Here is a 24,318-nt window from a genome sequence, read left to right as displayed (position 1 = left end):
TTTCACCTTTGACTCATCATTAGCATACTCAGGGTAGAACTACTACTTAAACTTTGCCTTGAACTCCTCCTAAGTCTAGACAACAGTATCTCTATAGCTTGCATCATTACACCTACATCTCTACCACAACAATGCAATGTCAACCAAATATATAGAGGTTATACTTACCTTAGTGGCATCCTCATCAATGCCCATGGCTTGAAAACATTACTCAATTCCCTATAGAATGTTTTCCATATCTTTTATGGACCTAGCTCTCTTACACTCCTTTGGCTTAGGAATTGCCACTTAAGCCTTAGTTGTTACAGCTAACACACCATTCCCAATGGCTGCCTTGCATGTTGTGAGCTCTTCATTGAGCTCATTCATCTTTTTGTACATCACCTTAACCATGAACTCTAAGGATTCATTCTTTTGGGTGAACATGTTGATGGTTTTGTTGAGCTCACCATGAAATCCTTCTTCTATCTCCTTTTTAGTTTCCTCGAACCTTTCCCTAAGGTTTGACACTATCACCTTCAACTTGGCTAAATGGCCAATCATGGTTGACATCATGTCTTTCAAGGTAGCTTTTTTACCCTTTCCATAGGTTGGCTCTTAGACCTCTAGTTGTTAGCTACCAACATATCTTTGAGATGCCATTTTCTTGAACACTTTGAGTGTGAACTAAACACAACCTTGAAGTAAATCTTGCTTTAATATCAACTATCTTGGGTTAAGACTCATGCTTTGACTCGTGCAACTCTAAGACTCGAGAATGGACTCATTCGGTGTCTTAGATTAGCCTTTAATTGAACTAATGCACAAACACTCAATACTCTAGGGCCAACCACCCAAGTTACTGCTAGACAAAGCTACACATAAGGTGTTTAATGGAAAGTTAAAGAGAACAATAGAGATAGAAAAGAGAAAACTTATATTATTCAAGTTATGGTGTATATATCAAATGAGGGTGGGAAGGCCCTCTATTTCTAGTTGAAGCCCCTATGAATCAATGGCTAGGATTGACTTAATCCAATGGCTATTATAAAGTCCAAGATTACAAAGAGATTACATGAGATATATATCAAGAGTTCAAATTGTACAGGGAACTATACTATCCTTAGTAGTCTCCAAATCCTTTTAAAAAATTCTATCTGTTATGTCTGTTTGGGCCAATGCTCTGTTGGGTCTACTAGGGATTTCATCACTCGGCTAAATCAGTTGCAGTGGAGAACACCATTCATCCCTAACCCCAAAAGTGTGTGGTGTAAAAAAATCAAGTGAGAGGACTTTGATGGGTGTGATAGGAGGAGGAATGAATTGAAGTGACAAAAGGTTGAATCTTAGTGGATTGTGGTAGCAAGGCCACTCTACCCCTTACAATACCCCGTTACATATTTAAGTCATTTGCAAAGGATTTTACCCATTGCTTGATGGGAATTGAGCTCAAAGAGTCCTACATGGCCTGTATGCCATGAGGGCTGCACCTACAACATTTGTTCTTTGGTCCATGGGCCCTTACTATAGGTTGGCAATTGAGTGATGGGCATGTGCATTGCTTCTAGCCTAGATTCTTACTTAGAAGCATTTAGTCATAATCCAAAGCTTGGTAGCTTCATGCCATTAGCTTTTCAATCGAGTGCGATGACCAATTGTGTGAATCAATGGTTCTTCTCATACTAGGTTGAATTACTATTATGACACTACCATCAATAAGGTAAAACTAACCTATCTCATGACAATCTAAACCCAACTTATGTTCCTTATTGTTGTGTGAACAATCTAATATTTGGTGAATTATGCTTCATAATGATAAGAAGAGCAGACATCGAAGGATCAAAAAGCAATGTCGCTATGAACACTTGGCTACCACAAGCTAGTTATGCCTGTGTTAACTTTTTTGACACCTCTAGCTTCAAATTTCAAATGATTGATAGGCCATGTTTTCATAGTTTATATTCATACTGGAAATTAGAATCAAACAAGCTTTTACCCTTTTGTTCCATATGAGATTTCTATTCTCATTAAGTTTATTTTAGGACATTTGCATTATCTTTTAATAAATGTGCTACCCCAGCCAATCTACCCACCTAACATTGGATACAATTGCTTGCACCAACCAAGGGCCAGATATTGTCGATGGTATTTAAGGTAACAACCTGGACCAAGGGCTAGGGTGTGCCGATGGAGTTCAAGGCAAGTGCTCGCACCAAGGGCAAGCCCATCACTGTAAGAAATACCAAGGGCATTTAGTTGTCATGTACTTGATGCTCAAGGGAGGAATGTCATCACCTGACTAAATCAATTGCAATGGAAAACACCATTCATCCCTAACATTAGAGAGGTATGGTGTAAAAGAATCAAGTGGGAGGATTTTAATAAGTGTCTTGGGGGGAGGGATGAATGAAAGTGACAAAGGGTTGAATCTCAATGGATTGTGGTTGCAAGGCCACTTGGTTGCTTACAACACCCTATCACATATTTAAGTCATTTGCAAAAACCACACTTTCTGTTCTAGTTGAGTTCATCTTAGGGCACTTGCGTTATCTTTTAACAAATGTGCCACCCTAGCCAAACTCTCCACCTGACAATGTCTTTTGCTCGTATTGATTGATTGAGGCTGACCTTGGGTCTAAAAGAAAAGGTTGTGCCTAGCCTTCGATTCATGAAATATGTAAAATAACATTAAAAGTAGTTGTATTTCAATTTTTCCTAAGGGATCCCGATTATACTACACCTTTTAAGTCATTCAGAAAGTCAGATTAAAGTCAAGCTCAACATGGTCTTTTCTTCCAGTAGATTTTGCCAAGCCCATTCCATTGGCTATGGTTTTACTAGATAGTAGATAGGGATAGTGGGAATCTTGTTAATCCATTCATGTACATCACTAATTAGATGACAAGGCATTTGGCTACTTTAAGAGAGTCATAGTTACTCCTACCATTTAGCCGCATTTGGTTGAATTTCTTTGCTTTAACATTCATAATATTGGGTAGAAATTACATTTTGTGAGCATCTGTAGGGACTATCACAATGCTTTATTTTAATAAAATAGTTAGATTCCCCTTACCTGTAATAGTTCTGAGTCGATTGTTTGTCACTCGATGAGTAGCTCAAGTAGTGCACCAGTAGTCATTGGGTTTGAGACTAGGACCCCTATGCCTAGCCGTCAGACCTAATCTTTTTCCCAAGGTTATGAATCCATTTTGCTAACTTCCCTTGCCTACATTGTTTTAAATACCAAAGGTTGTTCACCTTGGAGACCTGATGCTGTTATGAGTATGATAGGGCATGAACGACACTTACTCCTCTAAATTTTCATGGGCCACCAATGGTGTACTAGATACCACATGATGTGCGGTGCTCTTTCAGCTACTAGACCTTACCTTTGGTTGAGCTATTTTAAGGGTAGGTCATTAAATAAAAAAGATAACTCTTGCCAAGGCCTCTATCAACATCTTTAGACTTTTTAACATTGTTGTAAGCTGTTGTGTCCCAATTCAAAAATTTTAACCTAATTCCCTTTCGAAGCTTGCACTGGACACACTATCATATGGGCTTTCCCCATCTTTTAGGTTTGACTAACCCATGTGCAAGTGTTGTTCACTTGGAACCTTTCCCCTTTTTGGCCTACAAAGTTGTCATTTGAATATTGACTACTACCACCAAGATTTGCACTGATGGCTATTCCATCTATGCTCACACCTCGGGTTTTGTGATAGTTTTACTGTCTTAACAACTAACACCCTTTGTGGATTCTAGGTTAGCATGCAATTAGGCACCATAACCTGGCTTTCGATTAATCCTGCATCACCAATTTTGCTTACCAAAATTGGCTCCCTTTGAGCTCTCGATTTCATGGCATGGCTCAACGAAGCAGCTGTGCTATTCTACTATTTAAAGTTTGAGAATATGTCAAGGGCATTCTGCACTTGATGCCTCTAATAATTGGTTTTTCCTAATAGAATTCACCAAGGGCTCCAGCTATCTTGAAGGAAACTTTGGAAGGAAATAACTACTAGATAGTTTGATTAGTCTTTTGTCCCTATACTCAAGTTAGCTGAACAATTTACACGTTAGTATCACTATAGGCCTCCATTAGAGTTTCCTTTGGCTTTGTCTTACTCAAGCATAGTTCACCATATTTTGGGTCTTAACAGGCATGTTCACACTCAAACCTTTCTCTGAAGATCAAGGTCAATTGGTAGGGCACCCGTAAGGGATCTTGCCAATCAACTTTCTTTGCCTTATAGGTTTTCTAGCCCATTGACCCACACACATATCAGACTCGTTGGCTTGTGTTTCAAGATGGGCTAGATGGGAAGCTCGTAGGCCAATGTCAAGAGCACATAAGTGATGAGGTATGTCAAGATGGCGCATGTTGCATTCCATGATCGTAGTGATATTGTCTTTGTGGGCATATCGAAACTCTGAGCTTAGGCCACCATCGTGACTTGCATTAGTTCATACCTAGAGCCAATCAGTGGACCAGCTCTTACCTTTCCACATCTAATTAGGGTGCATCATTGGCTCTTATCCATTTCCCTTATAACAATTTCAAGCACTCTTTGACTTTTTTTTCAAAGTCCTTTTCATCTTTCCCTAATAGTACTTGTTTGCTATCGATCTCTCACCAATATTTAGCCTTGGATAAAATTTACTGCTTGATTGGGGTTGCATTCTTAAATAACCTAACTCATTGATAGTGCCTTTTGGTACGATAACGTCTAGGCACAACGGGGCTTTCACCATCTCTGACATCCCTTTCTAAAAGACTTGGGCCTAGTCCACTGGTGAGAATGCTTCTCTAGACTACAATTCGGATGTCATGAGTACCTAATTCTTAAGCTGGTCTTTTCCTAATTTGTTCATCATTTCTAGGAGAATCTTGGTAGGTTTCTTTTCATAAACTTATTGATATGCTTAAACTTACTGTGTAATCCTGTTTAACCTAGGGTCACGATACAAGCATTGATCGAAAGATGTAGGGGGTCTGATGGGGTCAAATGGACAAGAAGCACACATCACCAGAGACGAGGCACCTCAAGAGCTTTACCATCAATGGTCACAGTGCTATCATAGTTGGGGACTTACTTTTAGGCCAACTATGACCAATGAGATCACGGAAGGCTATTTTTCACCCCTCTCACCAAAGCTTGTTGGGTGAGGGGCTGGAAGGGGAGACGATGCATGACACCCAGGCAAACATGCCTTCAGCCTGATGGCTCGAGTGCAACTTGTGTTCAAAGACTTGATGGTTTATAAGATTCTACAATTAATCACATTTTGTTACATTTTTCCTCAATACAAAAGCTAAGATATCCATTGTAGACACCTTATTTTATCTAGGGTTCTTTGTCAATCGAGAATAATCTAAGCTTAATTGTAGGGAATTTTATTCATTTTTATTTTAGATTTTTTTTATTTTTGTATTTATCATTTTTATTTTTTTTGGCTATCTAATATTTAATTTTTTTTTCTTTCTCCATTATCTAATTAATATTAAAAAAAAGAAAAGCTAAAAGAATGAGATTAGGATTGGTGCTAATTTTTAGCTTTGGGTGATAATCAGAATTGCACTAAAACTCAATCACATAGTTTTATAAATGATTGCAATTTACAACAAGAAGGACGGCAACAACAACAGGGGAATAATGAGGGTTAAGTGACCAAAGAAGAAACCTAAACACAAACCAAGAAAAAAAAAAGGTATGAGTGAAAAAAATTTGGAAGAATGGGATGCGAGTTTCCTAGAAGAACTTATCCAAATTGAAAAAATCACTCTTTCTTGTTCTTCTGTTAACTAAAACAACCCTCATTCTTCCTTTTATTTACCATCTTTGCCACGGCCACCACCACCAACATCGTCACATCATAAACACCTACATTTTTTGTCGTCATCTCGCATTGATTCCCTTAATTCCTCGCCTCTCAGAGAACTCTCCCAGAGAATCATCGATTTCAATGGGGCCCTGAATTCCAATGGCATTTTTGCTAAATGCGCTACTCTTTTGACTCTTGTGCGGCTAGTTTACAATTTTAAAAATGCTAAGAATCTCAAAATTGAGTACTTAAGGAAAGAGCTGGGACACATTTCAAAGCAGCTAGCAGACCTGGAATGAGAGTGTTCATAGCTTAAGAAGGAAAAAAATAAGGAGGATTAGCTTGCATTTATGGATTCAAAGAATGAGGTGAACATTGCTAATTTTCATGGGTCGAGGATTGCAAACTTAGAACATGGAATCCCTATTATAGCTCATCATGAGGTTATCCAAGAATTTCCAAATACAAAAGCTTTTACTGATCAGGTGGCCTAAATACAGCCAAGTCAAGTTGTAAGGAAATTGGAGTTCAAATAGATCTAAGTGCTTATCTTAATCTTTCTAAGAAGTTGCATGACATCTAGGATTTGCCAAGTGACCAAAAGTTTAGAAGAAATCTGATAGCCAAGTTGTTTGCAATTTGTTCCATAGATATTGACATCCTATTTGGGTTCATTAATATAAGCTCACCTTCCAAAACAATGGAACCACTGGTATTCAAGTGCTCTTTCAATAAGGCTTTGCAGAGCTCTGTGCATCGTATTCTTAGTTCTGAAGCTATAAAAGTATCTTGTTTCTACTCTTTTCTGACTAAGATCAGTAATGGAATGCTACAATTAAACGCTCTATTTGAGTCGTTGTTTAATCTTTGTAGTGTTGAAAATGCAGTTATTACTTATAGATCGCTCCATATACTACATGTCTTGCTAAAACATCTTTTGACTTTTGAAAGGAATCTCGAAGCAAGCAATAAAAAAAATGGGAACAAGAGTACAAAGATTAGGGAAGGATCACAGGAATAAAAAAATTGAAATCCACAGCACCACCAATTCCCACCAAGCTAATTTTGCTATCGTATCCACCTTGCCATCCTTTCATCATTGACAATTCACCCTAAAATGGTTCATTTCATCTTCTAACCAATCTCTTTTCGTTGAATGGTATTAAGATCTTGAATCCATATGGCTCGTAAGAAGATCAGAGAGTATGATTCCAAGAGACTTTTGAAAGAGCACCTTAAATGCCTAGCTAATATTCATCTCTAGATTTGCTATGCCCAAATGACACAATCCATTAATTTCACTTAGTTTGCAAACCAAGAACCATGGTTTCCATCCACCAAATTGGTTGTCAAGCCAGATATGTTGTTTGGGAAACGTGGAAAGAGTGGCTTGGTTGCTCTTAATTTAGATCTTGCTCAAGTTGCTAAATTCGTCAAAGCACGCCTTGGCGTTAAAGTTGAGATGGGTGGTTGTGAAGCTCTTATAACCACTTTCATTGTTAACCCTTTTGTCCCCCATGAACAAGAGTATTACCTTTCAATAGTCTCTGAAAGGCTTGGCTCAACCATTAGCTTTTCAGAATGTGGAGGCATCGAAATTGAAAAGAACTGGGATAAGGTTAAGACCATTTTCCTTTCATCTAAGAAACCTATGACCCTCGAGATGTGCATGCCATTGATAGCTACATTCTCTTTTGAAGTTTGAGGGAAGATTGGTGACTTCATCATGGTTGTCTTTTCTGTCTTTCAAGATCTCAATTTCAGCTTTCTGGAGATGAATCCATTTACGTTGGTGAATGGAGAACCATACCCACTAGATATGAGGGGAGAATTGGATGACACTGCTACATTCAAGAACTTCTATAAGTGGGGTAACATAGAGTTTCCTCTGCCTTTTGAAAGAGCCTTGAGCCCAACAGAAAGCTTCATTCATTCATTCATTGGATGAAAAGATGAGTGCATCGCTGAAATTCACTATTTTGAATCCAAAAGGGCATATCTGGACAATGGTTGCTGGAGGTGGGGCTAGTATCATATATGCTGGCACTTTGAGCTACCGAGTCAAGCTGAGCCATATCTACAAAGCCGTTCCTTTCAGTTGATTTATGTGTTTGGAGCTGAGCCACGTCAACCCTCAACCGAACCATTTCAATTTTTTTGGTATTTTTTTTATTTATGTGTTTGTTTATTTTTTTGGAATATTTTTTGCATGAATAAATAAAAAAAAGAATAAAAAAATATAAAATAAAATTTTCAAGAATAATATTTTTGAGAAAAAGTTGGAAGTATCAATTTTTTTTGTACAAAAGCATTGAGTTTTTGAAGAGAAAAGGATTTATATCAAAGATTGAATCATTTTATTTATTTCTTTCTTTTCTTGAATTTTTTTTGTTAAATAATCCAATGATAGAGCCTCTGCTAGTGAAACAATAGTCTCCTTGTATACTTTGAGGTGAGGGAATTTTTTGAATTTTCTGCTAAAAGTATTAGAGCCAATTGAGAATAATTTTCAATAATTAATTACTTGATAAATTTCTAAGGCTTATTGGATAACACAAAATTAAGTTGGTACCATCTTTTGATGGGTGTTGTGAGGGTGCTATAACTTTCCTCACACGTAACCGTACTCCCAAACCCTGTTCTGGCCAACAGACCTGAATCTATTCTTTTAGGGACCCTTACGTTTAGGTGTTCCTTGGAAGGATAGATTCTTTAGGTGGCAAATCCCACCTAAATAAAAAAGATTGGTGGCGACTCCTTCAAGTCAATGTCTAGCGATAGATCCTTGGATTTATATGTTATGACAGTTTGGCGACTTCGCTGAGGATGTCTGAGAGTCAAGCTAGCAAAATAATTTGTGTTATCCAAAAGCCTAATAAAATTAAACCTTTTGTATAGATTTTTTAATTCATTCATGTTTATTTACTTTATTAGTTATGTCATTCATATGCATATGCATAACATGAGCTCTATACCCAAGCTTCGTCCCTTTAAGAAGGAGTAAAGTACCTATTGCTTTCATGAGGTTTAATGCCTCCGTAGTGGCTAGCGAAATAATCCCACTTAAATTGAACCTTTTTTGCTTGTAACCTATAATGGGTGAAGATTGGGGTGCCTTACTAGTCTGTGACGCACAATGATGTAAAGAGCAATTTGAAAACCTTTAGACTTTAGCCTTGAATGACATACAGTGTACACTTAAGAAGCCGACCTAAGATAGAGCGCTTCTTACCCAATGATAGATATACCCTGAAACTAGGACACAAGAAGAATGTTTATCTAATTATTTTGATTGTTTGACTTTGTGCATCATTTTCATTATCATATGTAACATTATGCATTGGTATCACTTTCATTTCATTTGTGAAACTAACCATGTTGCTTGTCTGATTTTGTGCATCTGTATTATTTTCATGATCATGTTTTAACATTATCATTTGCATCCATTTCATATTAGATTTCATCCATGAAAATGTACATTTCATTCATGCATCAACATATCATACATAAAGCATAGCATAACATTTCTAATCATAATTGTGGCATTAAGGTTCAAGGATAGCTCCACCAAGCAACCTCACCCACCGATATAACACAAGAGCTAGAGCTAGACAAATGAGCAAGAAAACTCTCATTGATTTGAAAAATTGGAAAAAGCATAGGAAAAGATTGAGAATGAATTAAGCAAGATTCTGGATGCTTTCAATAAGCTAAACAAGGGAAAAAGAATAGAAGAAAATACAAGCCAACAAGGCCCCCCATCACAAGAAATGACTGACCCTCTATATCCTTTAGGTTTTAATCCACAACAAGCCCAGTCCACACAGGATATACCACCACAGCAGTTCATATATCCTGTATACCCTAGAATGCTATCAGTTTCAAATGCAGAGCATTACCATAGCTATGTAAATCTTATCTTTACTGAAAAGGTAATAGAACCAATCTAAGCTCCTGATCTAGATGACTTGAAAGAGAAAGAGAAAGAAAAGGTAAAGTTGGTGGAACCTCAAAAAGATTAAAAAATTAGTATGCTTGAACAAAGGTTACAAGTAGTGGAAGGAGTGGGTTTTTATGGTTTTGTTGATGCTGCTAGACTTTGTTTAGTCCCAGATGTGGTTATCCCTCTAAAGTTTAAAGTACCAAAGTTCAAGAAATATGATGGTACAAAATGTTCAAAGACTCAAATTACTATGTACTATCAAAAAATGGCTACCTATGCCAATAATGAAAAGCTCTTGATGCATGTCTTTCAAGACAACCTCACTTGCTCTGCTAAAAGGTGGTATGTCCAGCTGGACAGAAATCGTATTCGTTCTTGGAGTGATATGGCCCATGACTTTATCATTTAATATCGGCATATCATAGACTTAGCTCCTGATCGCCTTTTGTTGCAAAATATGGAAAAGAAGGTGATTGAAACATTCAAAGAATATGCCTAGAGGTGGAGGAACATAGCTACTCAGGTGCAACCTCTTTTGATTGAAAAGGAGACCACTGTATTTTTTGTCAGTACTTTGAAATCCCCCTATTATGAAAAAATGATAGGAAATGCCACAAAGAATTTCACTGACATGGTAATTTCAAGCGAAATCATAAAAAATGCCATTAAAAATGGCAAGCTGAAAGGAGGAGAAACTAAGAAGGTACCCAAGAAGAAAGAGACTGAAGCTCAAGCTATAGGTTTTAACAAACAGTTCAGGGGATATCAACCCTATCCACCCTAAGGTTACTCTCTATACTATCCTGCTGTGAACAATGCTTCATCTTATCCATACCAACCAGCCCCACAACTACCTAATCCATCCACATACCAACCTATTTTTATCCCCTAAGCTCCCACATATAGCCTTAACATTCAAACTCCTGCAAAACCCCAAATTGATCCTGTTAGCCTGGTAAGTGGTTTACGAAAGCAACAAATTACTTGAGAAAAACCCATATTCGATCTAATTTCCAAGACTTATACGGAGTTATATCGAGAGCTCTATAACAGCCATTTGATTGCCTCTAGCCATGTGAAGCCATTCAAGCCACCCTATCCTAAGTGGTATGATCCTACAGCTCACTATGACTACCACTATGGAATTGCTGGCCATTCCACTAAAAATTGCACTGCTCTAAAGCATAAGGTGCAACAGTTAATCAAAGATGGAATGGTAAGTTTTGATCAAGAAAGAGCAACAATAGCTAATGTTAGTGGCAATCCATTGCCAAATCACAATGTCAATGGTCTAAGCGAGAATCAAGAACATGTTGATCTGAAAAGGCTTGGAGAGTTGTAGTGAATTAAGAGGTAAAATGTCAATAAAGATCCTTCACCTACACAAGGGCATAATTTTGGGAGAGTGATGATAAGGCTGGCTGAAAGTTTCTTATTATTTTAGGATTTGTTATAAAATAATGTTAGGATTTCTTTTATGCAATAGGATTTTATCTGCTATCATTTTAATAAAAGGCAAGGATAATGCATTTCATTACATTTTCTTTTTCATTCAACCATTGTTCCATACTTTGTCACCTTTCATAAGTTTTCATTCCCATTCTTATTCTCAATGATAAATGTTTAGACAGTGATGTTAACAATAATTCTGGGATTTAATTTTGAGAACTTTATCCACATTAATATGAGGAGATGATTGGAGCAAAAAAGTAAACTATTACTAGAGGTGAAATAGATATGTCTTGAAGATGTGCAATCTTTTACACAGGTACATGAGCTTTGTTCAATAGATGATGTTCAAGAACAGTATTCATAATTAAGATGAAAAATGGACATCTTTCTTTTACCATTCGAAAAACCATTTATTGCTACCCTTTTAAGCCTATTATGATTTCTTTTTCTAAAGAACACAACCAAGGATCACCCTCTATACTGGTGGGCAATTTTTGAAAAAACAAAATCATAAAAGGTCTCAAAGTTGGAAAGAGAAAGAAAAGCAAAAGAAAAAAAAATGCCACACATGATTTGGGGCAAAATAATAAGAATCCTTTGTGTGAGGAAAGAAAAAAGTAGTGAAATGATGTGGGGGCAAAATGCCAAGTTGCATCAAATGATCCTTTGCTTTTGAGCCTATTATATCTATTTCTTTTATGACCCCTCTCCTTGACCTACAGTACAACCTTGAAAAGTCTATTTGGATCAAATGTGAATGCTCAAATTGAAATATCATATGTTAGGCAAAGGCATGCTCATGATGGAACAATGGGATCATGCTACATTGCTCTAAAGTTTGATGTGTGGAAGATATCAACAATGGATGAAAAATGAGAAAAAAGAGAAAAAGATGATGAAAAAAAATAGAGGAAAAAAAATAAGCAAAAAGAAAAAATGAAAAAATGAAAAAATGAAAAAAAAAATTCAAATTGAAAACCTGAAAGGGTGATTTGGGAAGAAAAAGATCTAGGTCAAATGGTTCACATGGATGGAAGATCAAAGACATCTGAAGATCCCTCAAAGACTGGGGCAAAGTTCACCAAGCTAAAAATGACTTCAACAGTAAATGGAATGAGTTTTTGAAAAAGAATCCTAGATTAATGTTCAGAATTGTTTGAATATTCATCGTTTGGACATACCATCATCCCAATGACATGTATCCAATTTATTTCCTTTCTCATTTATTTTGTACCAAAATAGATCTTCATTGATTATCTTTACCATAATTCACCTTGTGTTCTCTTATTGTTACATTCCTATAATAAATTAAGAAAATGTATGAGCACATTATATTTGTCAAGAATTGAAACGATGATGAATGAATGACAATGTGCATAAAAAAGGTCTTGCATTCGTTTAAAGAGAAATCTAAGATGATGGTGGTAACAAAATGAAAAAATGGTAGAAACCTAAAAGAGATGATTTGAAAGGACATATAATGTGACCAAATGGAGAATATGATGATGGATTGGACAATAAAATGAAGATGGGGCAAATCTTGAAAAGTGGTATAATCAAATGATGAATATAGGGATGTATTGGTTGATATAACCTACGAGTTATGATTAAATGATGAAAATGATATGGGGCAATAGACGAAACTGGTGTTGAGAAGCTTATGAACGATGACCAAGTGACAAATGATGAAATTTGTTTTGAAATGGCTAGTATTGAGAAGCTTATGAATGATGACCAAGTGATAGAAGATGGAATTTATTTTGAAATGGTTAGTGCTGATAAGCTTGGCATGTGAGGTAGAAGGTAAAATTTGTTGGTGCTGAGAAACTCTAGATGGTGATCAAGTAATGGAAACAATGATGATCAATTGATGAAGCTTGTTCCAAAATGTTGAGAAGCTAAATAAGGGGAGAATATGAGATGATAGGGTCTTGAGGACCATATTCCACAATTATTTAGGATTTCATGACATTATTGGCATTCGCATTACATGCAACATGTTGGCATCATTGCTTAAATAGTACATTCACATAATTTGATGTTTGGACATGCATGGCATTATAAGAATCTAGGTTATTGCATTTGCATCATTAAGAAGGCATATGCATCTTTGATCATAACATTCATTCATGCAAAATTTTGGGTCATTTGGAAAGAAATTATGAACCTTTTGATTAAAATTTTTAAATTTCAAATAAGAATCTTTGAATTTTAAAGAAAAATCTTAAAGTTTTAAGTTCCAAAGGAAAATCTTTAATATGTGAAACTCCAAGGTTTCTTGAACGTGAATCTTTAAACTCGAATGAAAATCCTTGAGTTTCAAATGAGAATCTAGGTTGTTGCATTTGCATCATTAAGAAGGTATTTGCATATTTGATCATGACATTCATTCATGCAAAATTTTTGGTCACCTGAAAGAAAATTGTGAACCTTTTGATGAGAATCTTTGAATTTCAAATGAGAATCTTTGAATTTCAAAGAAAAATCTTGGAGCTTTAAGTTTTAAATGAGAATCTTTGAGATATGAAACTTTAAGGTTTATTGAATGAGAACTTTTGAGCTTGAATGAAAAGCTTTGAATTTTTGGATGAAAATCTCCAAAATTCAAATAAGAATCTTTAGAATGTAGATGCGAGTCTTATAATTTGCAACAACAAATCTTAAGATCTTGCAAATTTGAATTCTTATGAAACTAAAATTTTGAGAATCAAATTTCAGTGAATTCTTGTGAAGCTGAAAGGTTCTTGCAAATCTGAACCTTTGATTTGCAAACTCAAATTATAAATCTTTAAGTTTCCATCAGATATGATTTATGACTCCTTCATAAATGATTTTCAATGAGCCATTTATTTTTTCGAAAGTTCTGTTGCCTCTGTTTAGAAGAGCAATTTATTTTTTAAAGTTGTGGTGCCTCTGTTTAGAGGAGCATTTATTTTTCAAAGTTGTTAAGCCTCTATTTAGAGGAGCTTTGTTTATTGTCCAAAGTTGTTGAGCCTCTATTCAAAGGAGCTTTATTTATTTTTCCAAAAGTTGTTGAGCCTCTGATTAGAGGAGCCATTTATTTTTCAAAGTCGTTAAGTCTCTGATTAGAAGAGCTATTTATTTTCCAAAAGTTATTGAGCCTCTGATTAGAAGAACCATTTATTCCAAAGTCATTGAGCCTCTGATTAGGGGAGCCATTTATTTTCCAAAGTCGTTAAGCCTCTGATTAGGGGAGCTATTTATTTTCAAGGTTGTGGGGCCTCTGTTTAGAGAAGCTTTGTTTATTTTTCAAAGTCATTGAGCCTCTGTTTAGAGGAGCTTTATTTATTTTTCCAAAGTTGTTGAGCCTCTATTTAAAGGAGCTTTGTTTATTTTTTTAAAGTTGTTAAGCCTCTGCTTAGAGGAGCCTTTGTTTATTTTTCCAAAGTTGTTGAGTCTCTATCATTGAGCCTCTACTTAGAAGAGCTTTGATCAAAATTTTAACAAAAAAAAGAAAAAAAAGCAAAAACCAAATGTCAAGTTGAGTATTAAATGGGTGTCTACGTCTTTACACAATTCCTGTTTCATAAAAAATATGCAAAGAAGGGCAGCTGTAGACACCCTATTATGTCTGGGGTTCTTTGTCAATCGAGACTAATCTAAGCTTGGTTGTAGGGATTTTTATTCATTTTTATTTTAGATTTTTTTATTTTTGTATTTACTTTTTTTATTTTTTTATGGTCTATCTATTGTTTAATTTATTTTTCTTTCTCCATTATCTGATTAATTTAAAAAAAAAAAAAAAGAAAAGCTGAAAGAATGAGATTAGGATTAGTTCTAATTTTTAGCTTTGGGTGATAATCAGAATTGCACTAAAACTCAATCACATAGTTTTATAAATGATTGCAATTTATAGCAAGAAGGACGGCAACAGCAACAGAGGAGAGATAAGGGTTAAGTGACTAAAGAAGAAACCCAAACATAAACCAAGAAAAAAAAAAGGTATGGACGAAGAAAATTTGGAAGAATGGGACGCGAGTTTCTTGGAGGAACTTATCTAAGTTGAAGAAATTGCTCTTTCTTGTTCTTCTGTTAACCAAAACAACCCTCATTCTTCCTTCTATTTACCACCTTTGCCACGGCTGCCACCACCAACATCATCACATCATCAACACCTACATTTTTTGTCGTCATCTCGCACTAATTCCCTCAGTTACTCGCCTCTCAAAAAATTGTCGATTTTGGTGGGGCCTTGAATTCTAATGGCAGTTTTGCTAAATGTGCTACTTTTTCGACTCCTATGCGGCTAGTTTGTGGTTCTAAAAATGCTAAGATTCTTAAGATTGAGTGCTTAAAGAATGAGCTATGACACATTTGAAAGCAACTAACGGACCTAGAAAAAGAGTGTTCACAGTTTAAGAAGGAAAGAAATAAGGAGGATTAGCTTGCTTTTGTGGATTCAAAGAATGAGGTGAACATTGCTAATTTTCATGGGTCAAGGATTGCAAACTTAGAACATGGAATCCCTATTACAGCTCATCATGATGCTATCCAAGAATTTTCAAATGCTAAAAGCTTTTGATGGTTAGATTGGCCTGAATATAGCTAAGTCAAGTTGTAAGGAAATTAGAGTTCAGACAGATCTAAGTGCTTGTCTAGATCTTTCTAAGAAGTTGCATGGCATCTGGGATTTGTCAAGTGACCAAAAGTTGAGAAAAAATCTGATAGCCAAGTTGTTTGTAGTTTGTTCCATAGATATTGATATCCTATTTGGGTTCATTAATATGAGCTCACCTTCTAAAACAATGGAACCATTGGTATTTAAGAGCTCTTTTAATAAGGCTTTACAGAGCTTTGTGCATCCTGTTCTTAGTTCTGAAGCTATAAAAGTATCTTTTTTCTACCCTTCTTTGACTAAGATCAGTAGTGGACTGTTGCAATTGAAGGCTCTATTTGAGTCATTGTTTGATCTCTGTAGTGTTGAAAATGCAGTTATTGCTTATAGATCGCTCCATATACTACATGTCTTACTGAAGCATCTTTTGACTTTTGAAAGGAATCTTGAAGCAAGCAAGAAAAAGATGGCAACAAGAGTACAGAGATTAGGGAATGATCATCGAAATAAAAAAAAACTAAAATCCACGGCACCACCAGTTCTCACCAAGCTAATTTTGTTGTCGTCTCCACCTTACCATCCTTCCATCATTGACAATTCACCTTTAAGTGGTTCATTTCATCTCCTAACCAATCTCTTTTCTTTAAATGGTATTAAGATCTTCAATCCAAATGGCTTGTAAGAAGATCAGAGAGTACGATTCCAAGAGACTTTTGAAAGAGCACCTCAAATGCCTAGCTAATATTCATCTCCAGATTTGCTCTGCCTAGGTGACACAATCCGTTGATTTCACTCAGTTAGCAAACCAAGAACCATGGTTTCCATCCACCATATTGGTTGTCAAGCCAGATATGTTGTTTGGGAAATGTGGAAAGAGTGGCTTGGTTGCTCTCAAGTTAGATCTTGCTAAAGTTGTTGAATTCGTCAAAGCACGCCTTGGCATTGAAGTTGAGATGGGTGGTTGCAAAGCTCTTATAACCACCTTCATTGTTGAGCCTTTTGTCCCCCATGAACAAGAGTATTACCTTTCAATAGTCTCTGAAAGGCTTGGCTCAACCATTAGCTTTTCAAAATGTGGAGGCATCAAAATTGAAGAGAATTGGGATAAGGTTAAGACCATTTTCCTTTCATTTGAGAAACCTATGACCTTCGAGACGTGCGCATCATTGATAGATACATTCCCTTTTGAAGTTTGAGGGAATATTGGTGACTTCATCATGGTTGTCTTTTCTGTCTTTCAAGATCTTGATTTTAGCTTTCTGGAGATAAATCCATTTACGTTGGTGAATGGAGAACCATACCCACTGGATATGAGGAGAGAGTTGGATGACACTACTGCATTCAAGAACTTCAATAAGTGGGGTAACATAGAGTTTCATCTACCTTTTGGAAGAGCCTTGAGCCCAACAGAAAGTTTCATTCATTCATTGGATGAAAAGATGAGTGCATCCCTGAAATTCATTATTTTGAATCCAAAAAGGCGTATCTGGACAATGGTTGCTGAATGTGGCGCTAGTATCATATATGCTCTGACACTTTGAGCTACCAAGCCGAGCTGAGCCGCATCCTCTAAGCTATTCCTTTCAGTTGATTTTTGTGTTTGGAGCTGAGTCGCGTCAACCCTCCAACCGAACCGTTTCAATTTTTTTGGTATTTTTTTTATTTTTATTTTCTTTTTTTTGTAGTTTTTTTATTTTTTTTATTTATGTGTTTGTTTATTTTTTTGGAATATTTTTTGCATGACTAAATAAAATAAAATAATATAAAATAAAATTTTTAAGAATAATATTTTTAAGGAAAAGTTGAAAGTATCAATTTTCCTTGTACAAAAGCACTGAGTTTTTGAAGAGAAAAGGATTTATATCAAAGATTGAATCATTATTCTTTTTTTTATTTATTTCTTTTTTTCTTGAATTTTTTTTGTTAAATAATCCGACGATAGAGCCTTTACATGTGAAACAGTAGTCTCCTTACATACTCTTGAGGTGAGAAAATTTTCTCAATTTTTTGCTAAACGTATTAGAGTCAATTGAGAATAATTTTCAATAATTATTTACTTGATAAATTTTTAAGGCTTGTTGGATAACACAAAATTAAGCTAGTACCATCTTTCGATGGGCGTTGTGAGAGTGCTATAACCTTTCTCACACATAATCGTACTCCCAAACCTTGCTCTGATCAACAGATCTGAATTTATTCTTTTAGGGACCCTTATGTTTAGGTATTCCTTGGAATGATAGATTCTTTAGGTGGCCAATCGCACCTAAATAAAAAAGATTGGTGGTGACTCCTTCAAGTCAATGTCTAGCGATAGATCCCCAGATGTATATGTTATGACATCCATTACTGAAAGTCATTTTGGTTTTTTAGGACAAAAGGAGTCATGGTGTCACCTACACACACATTATGAATAGGATGTTGATGGCACATGCTCTCTTTTTTGTTTCAATTTCATGGTAAGATTCATGTTAGGGGTTTGTTATTTAGCTACAAGTGATGATACTAATCATTTCACCTTCCTAGGAGGCTAAACAAATCAATCTTCATGCATGCCCAGGGTCAAAAGGGGTTCAAGGCACAAAAGCACCCTCGCCCCTTTAGTATTTTGTTAACGTATTTGTGGGTTGTTCATTGAGCAAGTTTATACAATGATCTTTCTACAGGTTCACCTAAAGAAACCTTGTTATGACTTCTCCTTCCTCTAAATGATAAGGTTCAGTAGACTTCTTATAACATTATGAGCAATGAACCATCCACATTGCCACGATCCAAACACTTCACTGAACCATTCAATTAGTAAGAGCAATGGGTGATGTGTACAAAGGGTAAAGACATAGTCAACATGAGCTAGTGACTTATGCTTACTAAGAATTCCTTGTTCAGACCAACAATTACAATGATCTATCCCCATCATGATGAAATTTCAAAGATTACCTCTCATTGAATACATCAGTCTAGCGTGCATGCAGCCCAAAACATCTAAGGGCATCACAAACCTATTATTGCCTCAAACTTCCTTGGCCTAAGTGGCTATAGTCATTCTAAGAAGCTATCCACAAAAGATCACCTCTGTGTAGCTAGTTAGCAAGTTGAAGTTTCATTCATTAATAGAATTAACAAGACAAATCACTCTACCAACTAAGAATGGCCATGTAACACCACCCATAAAATTAAGAAAGATCTTTCGATCTATCAATCCTTGCTATGTATGGACCTAGTAAGTTTCCTTGTGTTGAGTCAAATTAAGCTACAAGCTCCACTTTTGGTGGTGCCCTTCCATCAATTCCTTTAAGTTTCAGCCTTGCAACCGTACTCCTTTCGAAACCCAAAGACTTTGATTTTTCATAAGGTGTCGGTAGAGTCCTAAAAGTAACATCCATCGATCCATAGTCAGCATCATTTATGGTTGACACTAGAATGGTATTTGATCATCTTCAAGCTCCCAACTTTAATTCTTTATTAATGAAAACATCATTGGCAAATGCTTTCATAGTTGTTTGTCTTTCATAAATCCAAGAATTTCACCTCTGACTGTGAAATATGAATGCCCTTGACTGTCCCTATTAATCATTACTCCGATCTCAAAGGCCAACACAATATGATTAAAATCCTATGATGTTACCCTATGCTAATGTATACAAGTGTAGGCTTACTTGAGCACTTTGAGTTTTTTCAAAGTAACAGCGCCAAAGGAATGACTCAATCAAATAAGGCCAAGATCACATTATTGATAATAGGGATGAGTAAATCATTGCTCATCGTGACCGAGCTAGATGACCCAATCCTCATTCCAACTATGAGCTTTTTAACTACAACAACTTAAATATACACTATTGGAGCTAGAATTACCATAGCTACTGGCACTAGACTTGCCTTCCCACAGATCCTCACTAAGGGATTTAGGTTATACTCATTCTAATTGCCAAACTCATAGAGCCTAGTATTGTTATTTATTGTCACTACTTCCCTATTTTTGAACACTTTACCAGAACATTCAGTTGGTAGGAGCAATGAGTGATGTGTACAAAGGGTAGGGATATAATCAATGCAAGGTGATGACTCATGCTCACTAGGAAATTTTAAATCTCTTACATATTAATTTTTTAGTATGAATAAATTCATTTTATTTTATTCCAAATAAGTTAATGTGAATTGAAAAAATTGTTTTATGACAAAACAAAAATGATTTAAAATAAATAAAGGTTCATATAGTCTTAACTATTTCAACTAGTTTAGCAAACAAATTTATTTTCTAAATCTCTCAGTTATTAATTTTTGGAATATTTTTATATTAGTATTATTTTATTTTGAATAAGCTTGTATAAACAGAAATAATTGTTTTATGACAGAACAAAAGGTTATAACTATTTGAAGTATACATTTATTCAAATAGTTAACTATTTAAACTGGTTCAGTAAATAAATTTATTTTTTAAATCTCTTATTAATTTTTGAGAGATTAATAAATTACTATTATTTTATTATGAATAAACCTTGTATAATAAAAAAAAATTGTTATATAACCAAACAAAATGTTATAACGATTTAAAATAGATAATTGTTGATATAGCCATAATTATTTGAACTAATTTGGTAAACCAATTTACTTTTTAAATCGCTTACTTATTAATTTTTGAAATATTAGTAAATTAGTATTATTTTTATTTTGAATAAGCTTTTATGAATTGAAACAATTGTTTTATGATAAAACAAAAGGTCATAATGATTTTAAATAGACAATTGTTCAAATAAGCATAACTATTTGAATTTGTTTGGTAAACTAATTTATTTTTTTAAACTATTGCTTATTAATTTTGAAATATTAAGAAATTAGTATTCTTTTATTTTGGATAAGCTTTTATAAACTAAAATAATTGTTTTATATCAAAACAAAAGGTCATAATGATTTTAAATAAATAATTGTTCAAATAGTAATCACTATGTGAACTTGTTTGATAAACAGATTTATTTTTTCAAACTTTTCGTTATTAATTTTTCAAATGTTAATAAATTTGGATTATTTTATTTCAAATAATATTGTAAGATATGAAACAAATATTTTCTAACTAAACAAAAGGTTAGAATGATTTAAAATATATAATTATTTTAATAGTTTTAACTATTTGAACTGGTTCAACAAACACATTTATTTTTTAAATCTCTTACTTATTAATTTTTGAAATATTATTAAATTAGTATTATTTTTAACTAAATAAGCTTTATGATTAGAAACAATTGTTTTATGACAAAACAAAGATCTTAACGAATTGGATTGATAATTGCTTAAATAGTCATAATTATTTGAACTAATTCGATAAACAGATTTATTTTTTAAATCTCTTACTTATTAATTTTTGAAATATTAATAAATTAGTATTATTTTATTTTGAATAAGCTTGTATGATAAAAAACAATTGTTTTATGACAAAACAAAAGGTCATAATGATTTGAAATAGATAATCATTCATATAGTCTTACTATTTGAAATGGTTTAGCAATTTGATTTATTTTTTAATTTTCTTGGTTATTAAGTGTCAAAATATTGTTAAATTAGTATTATTTTATTTTGACTAATAGTATGAATAGAACCAATTGTTTGATGACAAAATAAATGGTTATAATGAATTGGAATAGATAATTATTCAAATAGTCAAAACTATTTGAAAAGGTTTGGTAAATAGTTTTACTTTTTAAATCTCTTACTGATTAATTTTCTAAATATTAATAAAAGGTTAGAATAATTTGAAATAGATAATTATTTTAATGGTCTTAACTATTTGAACTAGTTCGGCAAATACATTTATTTTTTTAAATCTTTCACTAATTTTTGGAATATTATTAAATTAATATTATTTTTTATTCAAATAAGCTTGTATGATCAGAAACAATTATTTTATGAGAAAACAAAAATCATAAAGATTTGAGAATGATATTTGTTCAAATAGTCATAACTATTTGAACTAGTTCAGAAAATAACTTTAGTTTTAAATCTCTTACTTATTAATTTTTGAAATATTAATAAAGTAGTATTATTTTATTTTGAATAAGTTTTTATGAAATGAAACAATTGTTTTATTACAAAACAAAAAGGTTATAACAACTTTAAATAGATAATTGTTCAAATAGTCAAATTTATTTGAACTTGTTTGATAAATAGATTTATTTTTTTTAAATCTCTTGCTCATTAATTTTTCAAATATTAATAAATTACAATTATTTTATTCTGAATAAGCTTGAATGAACTGAAATAATTGTTTCATGAATAAACAAAAGGTAAGAATGATTTGAAATAGATAATTGTTCTAATAGTCTTAACTATTTGAATTGGTTCAATTAACACATTTATTTTTTAAAGCTCTTATTAATTTTTGGAATATTATTAATTTAGCAATATTTTACTCATAATAAGTTTGTATGAACAGAAGCATTTGTTTTATTACAAAACAAATATCATAATAATTTGAGATGGATAATTGTTCAAATAGCCATAAGTATTTGAATTGGTTCGATAAACAGATTTAACTCTTAAATTTCTTATTAATTTTTGAAATATTATTTTATTCTGAATAATTTTGTATGAATAGAAACAATCATTTTATGACAAAACAAAATGTCATAAAGATTTGAAATAGATAATAATTCAAATAGACATGACTATTTGAACTTGTTCAGTAAACATATTTATTTTTTAAATCTCCAACTTATTAATTTTAGAATATTAATAAATTAATATTATTTTATTTTAAATAAAGTTGTATGAATAGAAACAATTGTTTTATGACAAAACTAAAGATCAAAATTATTTGAAATAAATAATTATTTAAATGGTCATAACTATTCGAACTCGCTCAGTAAACAAATTTATTTTTTAAATCTTTTACTTATTAATTTTTTGAATTGTCATAAATTAGTATTATTTTGTTCTGAATAAGCTTTTATGAATGAAACAATTGGCTTATGAAAAAAGTAAAGGTCATAACAATTTGAACGTGTTCAGAAAACATATTTATTTTTTAAATTTTTACTTATTAATTTTTAGAATATTAATAAATTTATATTATTTTATTCAAAATAAGCTTGGACGAACAGAACCAATTGTTTTATGGCAAAACAAAAGGTCATAATGTTTTGAAATAGATAATTGTTCAGATAATCATAACTATTTGAACATGATTGGTAAATAGATTAATTTTTTAATCTCTTACTCATTAATTTTTAGAATATTAATAAATTAGTATTATTTTATTTCAAATAAGCTTATATAAATTGAAACAATTGTTTTATTACAAAACAAAAGGTCACAATGATTTGAAATAATTAATTATTTAAATACTCATGACCATTTGAACTTGTTCGATAAACATATTTATCTTTTAAATCTTTTACTTATTACTTGTCAAAATATTAATAAATTAATATTTTTTAATTCAAATAAGCTTGTATGAACATAAATAATTGTTTTATGATAAAACAAAAGATCATAACAATTTGAAATAAATAATTGTTCAAATAGTCATAAAGATTTGAGCTTGGTTGGGTAGATTTATTAGATCTTTTACTTATTAATTGTCTTAATATTAATAAATTTGTATTATTTTATTCAAAATAAGCTTGTATGAATAGAAAAAAAATCATTTTATGACAAAACAAAAGGTTATAATGATTTCAAATAGATAATTATTCAAATAGTCATAATTATTTAAACTTGTTCATTAAACAAATTCATTTTTTAAATCTCTTAATTATTAATTTTTACAATATTGATAACTTAATATTATTTTATTTTGAATAAGCTTATATGAACCAAAATGATTTTTTTATTACAAAACAAAAGGTCATAATGATTTGAAATAGATAATTATTCAAATAGTCATGACTATTTGATCTAGTTCGGTAAGAATATTTATGTTTTAAATTTTTTAGTTATTAATTGTTGAAATATTAATAAATTGGTATTATTTTAATCCAAATAAGCTTGTATGAATAGAAACTATTGTTTTATAACATAATAAAAAGTCAACAATTTGAAATAAATAAATGCTCAAATAGTCATAACTATTTGAACTGGTTTGATAAATATTAATAAATTAATATTATTTTATTTTGAACAAACTTATATTAACAAAAAAAATATTATTTTATTACAAAATAAAAAGTAATAATGATTTGAAATAGATAATTGTTTAAACAGTTATAATTATTTGAATTGGTTCTGTAATATAGAATTATTTTCTAAATCTCTTATAAATTTGTGAAATATTAATAAATTAGTTTTACTCTATTCCGAATAAATTTCTACAAGCTAAAATAATTATTTTATGATAAAACAAAAGGTCATAACAATTTGAGTTAAATAATTGTTCATATAGTCTTAACTGTTTGAATTGGTTCAGCAAACATATTTATTTTTTAAATTTCTTAGTTATTTTCATAATATTACTAAATTAGTGTTATTTTTTTCGAATAAGCTTGTATGAATAGAAACAACTGTTTTATTATAGAATAAAATGTTATAACAATATGAAATAGATAATTGTTCAAAT

At 32.7% G+C, this 24,318-nt stretch overlaps 6 pseudogenes; 3 read left to right on the top strand and 3 right to left on the bottom strand.

Annotated features, from left to right (window-relative positions):
* Nucleotides 1-1,297: 1,297 nt before the first annotated feature.
* Nucleotides 1,298-4,942, bottom strand: LOC149514508 (25S ribosomal RNA; annotated as a pseudogene).
* Nucleotides 4,943-5,173: 231 nt separating this feature from the next.
* Nucleotides 5,174-5,319, bottom strand: LOC149514507 (5.8S ribosomal RNA; annotated as a pseudogene).
* Nucleotides 5,320-5,498: 179 nt separating this feature from the next.
* On the top strand, nt 5,499-6,826 carry LOC149514506 (protein SENSITIVE TO UV 2-like; annotated as a pseudogene).
* Nucleotides 6,677-7,907, top strand: LOC111302408 (ATP-citrate synthase alpha chain protein 2 pseudogene; annotated as a pseudogene).
* An 8,261-nt stretch (nt 7,908-16,168) lies between these two features.
* On the top strand, nt 16,169-18,043 carry LOC111302011 (ATP-citrate synthase alpha chain protein 2 pseudogene; annotated as a pseudogene).
* Nucleotides 18,044-18,422: 379 nt separating this feature from the next.
* Nucleotides 18,423-19,843, bottom strand: LOC149514505 (18S ribosomal RNA; annotated as a pseudogene).
* Nucleotides 19,844-24,318: the final 4,475 nt, after the last annotated feature.

Source organism: Durio zibethinus, chromosome 15, assembly GCF_047325235.1.
Source record: "Durio zibethinus cultivar Kanyao isolate XHJ-2024 chromosome 15, ASM4732523v1, whole genome shotgun sequence".
Classification (NCBI taxonomy): Eukaryota; Viridiplantae; Streptophyta; class Magnoliopsida; order Malvales; family Malvaceae; genus Durio; species Durio zibethinus.
This window is presented reverse-complemented; position numbering and strand designations above follow the sequence as displayed.